Below are 10500 nucleotides of genomic sequence, written 5' to 3' on the forward strand. Positions count from 1 at the left end.
TCGATCGCTCTCAAAGATAATCCAAACTCAAGCTAATGCCAACCTACGTCTCGGGCTCCCCAAGGTCTACACAACGTCAACGGATATCAAATATTAGCTATAGACGTTTAGGCATTTAATTCCAAACTAGCACTTAATTCTACGAAAATTTGTTGACATTTCCCACTGTAAATAGACCAACCCGAGAATTTAACTCGGCCAAATCAACAACAACAACACCAACAACCAACCTAGCAACATCAATAATCAATCCGGAAAGCATATAACATTAAATACTCTTTCTACATAATTCAACAACATTCACTATATTCAATTCAACGGCTTACCTTCAAGCGAACATCAATGCTTATACATTCAAATACTAGTCCGAACTCATACCAACAACATTCAAGAACATTTCAAACAATTCACACAATATTTCAAACATCCCAAATAATACTCCAACTCACCCGAAATTGCCCCAAACCCGAGAGCCTCAACTATAACACATTCCTCATTTCCAAATCATGATTTGCACCAACAATTCACCCTCTAACAATGTCATTCTCATAAATATACAAATTACGTCAAATGAACAATAGCCTCCAAATCAGCCCGCAACACTTACAATATCAATTTGAGTCATTAGAATCTCATTATCAACGTAGAATTCACAACGACAACAACCAAAACACTAATTAGAATTGATCCATTCATTGTCATATAATATGACCCATATTCGCCAACATTACACATACACATATTGATGATTCTCATCCATTTCTTCACTCTACAACAATCAAAACATGCTAACTAGACTTTAATTCATTACTTCAACACAACACAACACACACACCTACACGGCCATACACTACACACACGGCCTCAACTCCAACATGCCATATTTCATGAATTTCCTCCATTTTAACATACTACAACATGCATACATCATTCATAACACATAAAAACAAGATTAAATCTTACCTTGTTCCTTGACTTCACAACTAGCTAGGGTTAGCTAGGATGAAAACTAGCGGTTTGTTGACCCAAACAACACTTCCACGTTAACTAGGGACCTCCAATTAGTGGATTTGCACCAAGGAAATATTTTTGTGATGGCTCAAATTGGACTTGAATTTTTGGGTTCTTGGCCGAATGGCCTTTGAAGTTCATCCAAAGTTCTTGTTTTTTTCTTCTAAGTGTGGGATGTAGAAAGATGACTTAGTAGTCATCTTTTGCATACTAATATAAGTCATACAAGTGTCCATGGCCCACACATGTGTTGGACCAATTAAATTTGTCCACAAAATGTGTGAGACCATTTCCACCACCGGCCAACATGGCCAAAATGCATGATTTGCAACTTTCAATTATTCACTTTTGATCCCAAATTTTCCTAAATGTTCCATGCCAACAAATTCATGAACAACTTATGTCTTAAAATAAAATCGAAGGTCAAAAGTCCCGACTTTGTATCCCGGAATGGTTTTGTCCCTAACTTATCATAGTTAAACCGGATTGCCCCAACGTATAAAATACGGGATATAACATAACTGATGGGTCCAGGAAATCATTAGTCATAAAAGACAGGAGTGTGAAAAGATGGAAAAGAAGGCATCGAAATTGGATCTAACCCTTATAAGTATTCCGATTGGATACAAGAGTGTAACTAGCAAGAAGATAGACAAGTCAGACCATACGATGACGGAACCCCGGCCCTAAGAAAATCGTGAAGGGCGGCAAATAATTATCAAAGACGACGATTACTCGTAGGCTATGTGTCACGACCCAACCCCGTAGGCCATGACTAGTGCCCGAGCTGGGTACCCAAACATGTTCCTTAACCAAAATCAAATACAGATAGCTTATACATAAACAAAGATCAGACGTTGTCTCCATAGCGCAAACGCAAACATATATATATACACGGAAGCGTCGCAAGGCTGTCATATGGCGCAAGTCCCATATATATACACACATACGCACGCAAGCGAGCAAGGCACACACGCAAGCGAAAGGGGGACCGCCCGCACAACATATACCATACGAACACAATCCAAGTAGGAATATTCACAACCCGTACATGTCTCGGACACTCTAAACGAAACAACAAAATCATATGACGAGACGGGGCCCCGCCTTGCACACCGAACAAATATATATACATATGCAACGGAAGAGTATATATACCAAAATATAGTCTCGAAACAAAGGGAGCACTCCAAAATAGGTGTCCTAAACTGGCGGATCACCGAAATGGACGTACGTACTGCGGGCATGAAACGCGGCCCCCGAAGAAAGGGGTCGGTACGGAATATGTGCGAGTATGCAAAGCGAGAAATAATAATAAACAGAATCATAATCGAAATAAGGGATACAGAAAATAAGTACAATATGCAGAATGTCAAAATATTTAGTTTCAAAATACAAATCATGCATGGGGTTTAGGAACTATGGTCGCCCGCCCGTCATTGGCGCCATAACACATCATACTCCAGAAGATTTCATATCTCCGAAACCCGACATATCACAACATCAAATATACACGGTACCCGGCCCTCTAGCGAGGGGCTCGGTGAACTGGACACATCATAACACCAAATATACACGGTACCCGGCCCTTTAGCGAGGGACTCGGCAAACCGGACACATCATACTCTGAAATATAACATAGTGCGCACGATCACATAACCGGCCCGGGACTCGGCGAAAGATACGACAGAATGCACGAACAGAGTCGTGAGTAACCATATGCATAAAAATCATTATTACAAACTCAACAGATCAGTGGACTAACCATAATCGGGGGTCGGGACGAAAAGCCATACTAAGTTCTTTCAAAAGCCATCAGAACTATACAAAGGAAAGTCGCGGAACCCACGGACGAGCGTCAACCCAATCCGAGCCCGCCTATGGGAGGTATAGTCATAATACGCTACAGAACCTCCTACGAGCATATCGAGGCAATCCGATTCTGTCTACGAAAGTTACGACCCCTTTCGACGTAGAACTTTTAAGAACAAAACTTTTTATGCAATATTTGAAAACCAATTATTCCAAAGACATAGGGACCATTATTCAATTACCTTACGGATATCAAAGTTCAAAAGTAAATAAGAATCGTAGACATACTCGGATCGCAAGAATAGAGTTATCCCGAAGCTCATAGCCTGACTTACTTACAACTACGACATGCCAAGAGAAAGAAAGGTTAACTTTACATACCTCGTCCGCTCTCAAGGCTAATCCAATCCTAAGTCTCGGACTCTCCAAGATCTACACAACATCATTAAATACCAATGTTAACTATAGGCATTTAGGAGTTCATTTCCAAACTAACACTTAATTCTACGAAAATTTGGGCAACATTTCCCCTGTAAATACAACAACCCCGAGAATTCAACTCGGCCAAATTCATCAACAACAACACCAACAACCAACTAGCAACATCAATAATCAATTCAAAACGCATTCTAACATTAAATACTCTTTTCTACATGATTCAACCACATTCCATTATATTCAATTCAACGACTTACATTCAAACCAACATCAACGCTCATACATTCAAGTACTAGTCCGAACCCATACCAACAATATTCAAGGACATTTTAAACAATTCACACAATATTTCAAACAACCCAAACAAAATACCATTCCACTCGAAAACTGCCCCAAACCCGAGAACAACACAACTACATTCCTTTCTCCCAAATTCATGAATTACACCAACAATCCACACTTTAGCAATGTCATTTCTCTTAGATACAAAAATTACAATAAAAGCACATTAACTTCCAAATCAGCCCGCAACTGTTATATCCCGTATTTTGTACATTGGGACAATCCGAATTAACTATGGTAAGTTAGGGACAAAACCATTCCGGGATACAAAGTCGAGACTTTTGACCTTCGATTTTATTTTAAGACATAAGTTGTTCATGAATTTGTTGGCATGAAACATTTAGGAAAATTTGGGACCAAAAGTGGAATAGTTGAAAGTTGGAAATCATGCATTCTTGGCCATGTTGGCCGTGTGGGTTAAGGGATGGCCCCCCCGCGCATTTTGTGGCCAATTTTAATTGGTCCAACACATGTGTGGGCCATGGGAAACATGTGTAACTCTTATATCACTACTGGAAATTAGGGCTATGGCAACGCCTTCCTCTGCAACGGTTATACAACCGTTGCTTTTATGACCGAATCTTGCAACGGTTATACCCGTTGCACAAGGACGAATGCTATAGCTACACTTTAGCGTCTAAACCGTTGCAATTGTATCTAAACCGTCACCATACATGTCCCTAATGGGACGATTTTCTTCTTGTTGCAATAGTTGTAATATGGCAACGATTTTGTTTCTATTGCAACGGTTTTAAATTCCCTCCCAAATTTTCCTTATTTTCACCGTAGCCCGCCTAATAGAGAGACCACATTATTTTCCTTTTAGCCAAAAATCGTAAAATACGTATTGAACCAAATTAAACAACGAACTCTCTCTCTCTCTCTACTAAATTCATCACCCACCTCACTCTATCTCTCTCTACAAATTTCTACTTCACTTTGCACCCTAATTATCAATGCTCTACTGAATCTCGTAGCCGGGTTACTCAATTCCAAGTTATCTTCTCTATTCTCTCATCTCTTTTTTTGGATTTATTTTGCATGTTCTTCCAATTCTAAAATAAAATCATTTGTGGTATGGGTTTTGATTTTTTTTTTTTTTGAATAAGTATGGGCTCTGATTTCTTGATATTCCTTTTTTTTTTTGTCTCAATATTTTTACAATATCTGCTTGCTTATTTTGTTGTTGTAAGAATTGGGTGGAATTACTTCGATTTAGTAAATATCTAGCGGAAAGGTGTGAGCTTTCTTGTTTTCAAAGTTAATGCTTTTAGTGTCTAATGTTGGCTTGTTCGATTTTGTTGTATAAAATGAGCTTGTGAGACACGATTATTTCTCTCAAGAATCTAACGAAATTAGGTTTTCTTTGCTCTTGGAATTTCCTTTCTTTTGCTTCTCGTTTGTGTTTGTTTATTCTTGTTCTAAACTCGTTGTCCATGGTGAAAGCTTGAAGCATTGTCAACTCTCAAACGCCTCAATTCGTTGCTCGTCGAAAGGTAATTTCAATAATATTTTGTAGCTCTTACAATTCTGTTTGATATTGAATTTTATATTGGTTTCGTTGGTAATTGAATTTTATCTTGTTATTTAAAGTCCCATTTTCATCTTCTTAGTTTTCGGTTAGGCAAGTTCGTTTTCCAATAACCTTCAGCTTTTAGCTAGTTCTCATTTTATGGGATGAGGAAATATAGATGGAGGCCCTATATGGCTAGGCATGCTTGAATTATGAGGAATTAATTTTGTGAATTTGAGAGAGGTGTGGATCACTAGAATGCACTCGACTTTTGACTAAAAAAGCATTTTCGATTATAATGAAAAGCTTGTTTATAAATACTCTAAAATCGATTAAAATTGGAATTTAAGGATGGTAGCCCTAAGTTTTGATTCAGCTCGGCTTCCTTCTGTTTGGTAAATGATAAAAATTTTGCCCCCGCTAAGGCAAAACTAAATTATGCCTTGAGGAAAGTTATGCCCCCTCGGCATAACTTTAGTTTTCCTTAAGGAAGTTATGCTTGGGAGGGGGAGGGGGCAGACTTTGCCTTGAGACTTTTTTTTTTTTTTTTTAACTTTTCAAGGCACACTTTTAGTTAAGGCATACTTTTGGTTATACCTTAATTAAAAGTCTGCCCCATAAGGCATAATTCCTTAAGGAAAAGTTTTGCCCCATAAGGCAAAACTAAATTATGCCTTGAGGAAAAGTTATGCCCCCTCCGGCATAACTTTAGTTTTTCCTTAAGGAGATTATGCGGAGAGGGAGACTTTGCCTTGAGATGAAAGCTAGTCAAATTTAACTCAAGTAAATTGATATCGAGATTTTGAAGTTTGATGGAATTTGGACACACTACATGCGCGATTAATGTCTTCCAAATGCAACCTTGGGAAGTAGCCATGGAGTCGAATCACGGAAAACACAAGTTCATTTTCGATTGCTTGTTTTCCATGGTTGGTAGACAAGGAAGCATGCCTCGGACAAGACAAACTTCGAAGAAGGGGCCTTGCTATTTGTAGCGATTGCTATTTCTATTGAAATGAAATAGAAGGTAAAAATCATCTATTTTTCTACGTGATGTGGTAGCCAATCCCAAATAGTTTTTCCATTAACGTAATAGCCCTTGAATAATTGGAATGCCAGAGTAGTAGCTTAATTATATAAAAGTAGATCACGTGTTGTTGCTTGTGCTTTCACTCTATGTGGAACGTATAGTCGGCTATCCTTGGCTTGTATAGTGAACTCTTTTTATTTCCTTTGCGGCATATCCGAATCGATTCTTGAATCGCATTTTTGTTCTTGAAATAAACATTTGACTTCCTTGATGATACTTAATATAATTATAGATCTTAAAGGGTAAGTGCAATATTATTCAAGTAGATTTGGAGTTCCTTCCAAATTTAAGGGACAAAGATGCGATTCGATCATGATTATTACTAGGGTGGAGGAAAAGTTATGCCCCTCCGGCATAACTTTAGTTTTCCTTAAGGAAGTTATGCGGAGAAATGGCAGACTTTGCCTTGAGACTTTTTTTTTTTTTTTTAACTTTTCAAGGCACACCTTTAGTTAAGGCATACTTTTGGTTATACCTTAATTAAAAGTACGCCCCATAAGGCATAATTCCTTGGGAAAAGTTTTGCCCATAAGGCAAAACTAAATTATGCCTTGAGGAAAAGTTATGCCCCCTCCGGCATAACTTTAGTTTTCCTTAAGGAAGTTATGCCGGAGGAAGACTTTGCCTTGAGATGAAAGCTAGTCAAATTTAACTCAAGTAAATTGATATCGGGATTTTGAAGTTTGATGGAATTTGGACACCTTCATCTTGATTAATGTCTTCCAAATGCAACCTTGGGAAGTAGCCATGGGTCGAATCTGGAAAACACAAGTTCATTTTCGATTGCTTGTTTTCCATGGTTGGTAGACAAGGAAGCATGCCTCGGACAAGACAAACTTCGGAAGAAGGGGCCTTGCTATTTGTAGATTGCTATTTCTATTGAAATGAAATAGAAGGTAAAAATCATCTATTTTTCTCTTTTGTGATGTTAGTTGCCAATCCCAAATAGTTTTTCCATTAACGTAATAGCCCTTGAATAATTGGAATGCCAGAGTAGTAGCTTAATTATATAAAAGTAGATCACGTGTTATTTGCTTGTGCTTTCACTCTATGTGGAACATATAGTCAGCTATCCTTGGCTTGTATAGTGAACTCCTTTTATTTCCTTTGCGGCATATCCGAATCGATTCACTGAATTTGCATTTTTGTTCTTGAAATAAACATTTGACTTCCTTGATGATACTTAATATAATTATAGATCTTAAAGGGTAAGTGCAATATTATTCAAGTAGATTTGGAGTTCCTTCCAAATTTAAGGGACAAAGATGCAGATTCAATCCTTGATTATTACTAGGGTGGAGGAAAAGTTATGCCCCCCTCCGGCATAACTTTAGTTTTCCTTAAGGAAGTTATGCCGGAGGGCGGACTTTGCCTTGAGACTTTTTTTTTTTTTTTTTTTTAACTTTTCAAGGCACACTTTTAGTTAAGGCATACTTTTGGTTATACCTTAATTAAAAGTACGCACATTGTAAGGCATAATTCATTGGGAAAAGTTTTGCCCATAAGGCAAAACTAAATTATGCCTTGAGGAAAAGTTATGCCCCTAAAACATAACTTTAGTTTTTCCTTAAGGAAGTTATGCCGGAGGGCAGACTTTGCCTTGAGATGAAAGCTAGTCAAATTTAACTCAAAAAATTGATATCGGATTTTGAAGTTTGATGGAATTTGGACACACTACATGCTTTGATTAATGTCTTCCAAATGCAACCTTGGGAAGTAGCCATGGAGTCGAATGGAAAACACAAGTTCATTTTCGGTTGCTTGTTTTCCATGGTTGGTAGACAAGGAAGCATGCCTCGGACAAGACAAACTTCGGAGAAGGGGCCTTCTTGTTGTAGCGGTTGCTATTTCTATTGAAATGAAATAGAAGGTAAAAATCATCTATTTTCTCTTGTGATGTGGTGGCCAATCCCAAATAGTTTTTCCATTAACGTAATAGCCCTTGAATAATTGGAATGCCGGAAGTAGTGAGCTTAATTATATAAAAGTAGATCACGTGTTATTTGCTTGTGCTTTCACTCTGTGGAACATATAGTCGGCTATCCTTGGCTTGTATAGTGAACTCCCCCTTTTATTTCCTTTGCGGCATATCCGAATCGATTCTTTGAATCTGCATTTTGTTCTTGAAATAAACATTTGACTTCCTTGATGATACTTAATATAATTATAGATCTTAAAGGGTAAGTGCAATATTATTCAAGTAGATTTGGAGTTCCTTCCAAATTTAAGGGACAAAGATGCGATTAGGTCCTTGATTATTACTAGGGTGGAGGAAAAAGTTATGCCCCCTCCGGCATAACTTTAGTTTTCCTTAAGGAAGTTATGCGGAGGGGCAGACTTTGCCTTGAGACTTTTTTTTTTTTTTTTTTAACTTTTCAAGGCACAACTTTTAGTTAAGGCATACTTTTGGTTATACCTTAATTAAGTACGCCCCATAAGGCATAATTCCTTAAGAGAAAAGTTTTGCCCAATAAAAAACTAAATTATGCCTTGAGGAAAAGTTATGCCCCCTCCGGCATAACTTTAGTTTTCCTTAAGGAAGTTATGCCGGAGAAATGGCAGACTTTGCCTTGAGACAAAGTCTTTTATTTTTTGAGGCCGTATCATTTATTTTTGATGCACTTTGCTATTGTTTGTGACCGAATTTCACTTTGGAGAATTAACTTGAATTACGCATTCTTTGACCCTTTCATCAACCAAACCTTGCACCTTAGCACCAGATTGAGCTTCGGTACCGGGTTCTCTGACCAAGCCTTATTCATAGTGGCCGCCACGCACCTTTGGACTTGAAAAGAGGCTTGACCTTGCTTAGTCTTACCAATATTATCACCGATTTCTGCATTCTTTTGAGCCTCTCTGTCTTTGCACTCGATTGCTTATCGAATTCTCGTTCGGTGGTTTTGCCACTACGGGCAATATTGAGCCATCTGCTACCTTTTGTCTGTTGAATAACTGGTGCATTAACCAACGATTCTTGAGTATTTCGAGCGATGTTGTACACCCGATCGTACCCTTATGAATTTCCACCAAACTGTTTCACGACACCTCTACCTTTTACCATGAGCATCGGAATCTTCTGCAACCAGGTTGCCTACCGTAGCATCATCGGCAATTTCTACTACGATGCCTCGTCGCACTCACTTTAATCTTTGCCAAACTTGTTTTTAGTTTGCCTGTCAAAATTCTTTGTGACATTTTTGCACTGCATCTTTTCCTCTAGTTTTAAATTTGTTTGTAAAGCCATGTCTGTTTTTGCCTTTTGCTATTAGCGATTAATTGCTTTTCCAACAGTTGTTCTCGCACCTGGTCGTCTATATTTTCCACAACCTTATCCCTGTATGCCATTTGCACCGTGAGCCTTCCCGAGTTTGTTAGCACAACCATCAACATCTTTATTCTTTTTTATATTCAAAAATTGACGTAAAATCACCTTCAAATTTGTCCCCATGCAACTGCTCAATATCACCTTGTTGAAAACCTCTCTTTTTCAACATCAATCTGCAGCTATTTTCTTCATGCCCTTGGTGATGACAAAACTTACAATATGAAGGCAGTGACATTATTTATTCTTTGTATTATGTGCGCGTGCATTTGAAGGCGGTGACATTATTTATTCTCTTTTGTAGGTGTCGAAAATGAAGAAAGGGACGGAGGCAGTGAAGACATTGATCTTACTTGAAGATCTTTTATGAAGATTTCTACATGTTCTAAGAATCTTTTTGCTATCGAACATTTTGAAACTTATCCTAAATCTTGAAATGTAAAACTTAATTATGCATTTTTGGGTTGAACATTTTAGCTTTTACGGGTATATATGTTGGATTAGGAATGTTGGATATTTTGGATTATGAAAAATTGTGTTTTACGGTTTATATAATTTGTAATGTATTTTATTTATTTATATGTAAATATATATATATATATATATATATATATATATCAATTTATAACAGGGGCTACTATTTCGGACAAACCATGGCAATAAAATTTCCAAATAACAAATAAAAAGACCGTTGCATTAGACAAAAACCGTTGCAATAAAGTAAAAGCTGGTGCAATAACCTCTCAAAACCGTTGCAATAGCCTCAAAAGTCGTTGCTTAAAGGTCTATGGGGACGGTTAGAAACCGTTCCATATACACACAAAAAACTACGTTGCATCGGAAAAAGGAACAACCGTTCTTTGTAGATAATGATATAACAACGGGTTTAATATAATGCCGTTGCACAAACCGTTGCCATAGATATATGGGCACGCGGCGGATGGAACGCATGATAAACCGTTGCTATAGATA

The 10500-nt window shown here is 37.7% G+C and overlaps 1 long non-coding RNA gene across 1 annotated transcript; it reads left to right on the top strand.

Annotated features, from left to right (window-relative positions):
- Window positions 1-4475: 4475 nt before the first annotated feature.
- LOC132043049 (uncharacterized) lies at window positions 4476-9865 on the top strand. Its single transcript, XR_009411652.1, has 3 exons — window positions 4476-4599; window positions 5050-5099; window positions 9833-9865. It is a non-coding gene; the product is annotated as an uncharacterized LOC132043049 (long non-coding RNA).
- Window positions 9866-10500: the final 635 nt, after the last annotated feature.

The sequence above is a fragment of the Lycium ferocissimum genome, unplaced genomic scaffold, assembly GCF_029784015.1.
Source record: "Lycium ferocissimum isolate CSIRO_LF1 unplaced genomic scaffold, AGI_CSIRO_Lferr_CH_V1 ctg20483, whole genome shotgun sequence".
NCBI lineage: Eukaryota > Viridiplantae > Streptophyta > Magnoliopsida > Solanales > Solanaceae > Lycium > Lycium ferocissimum.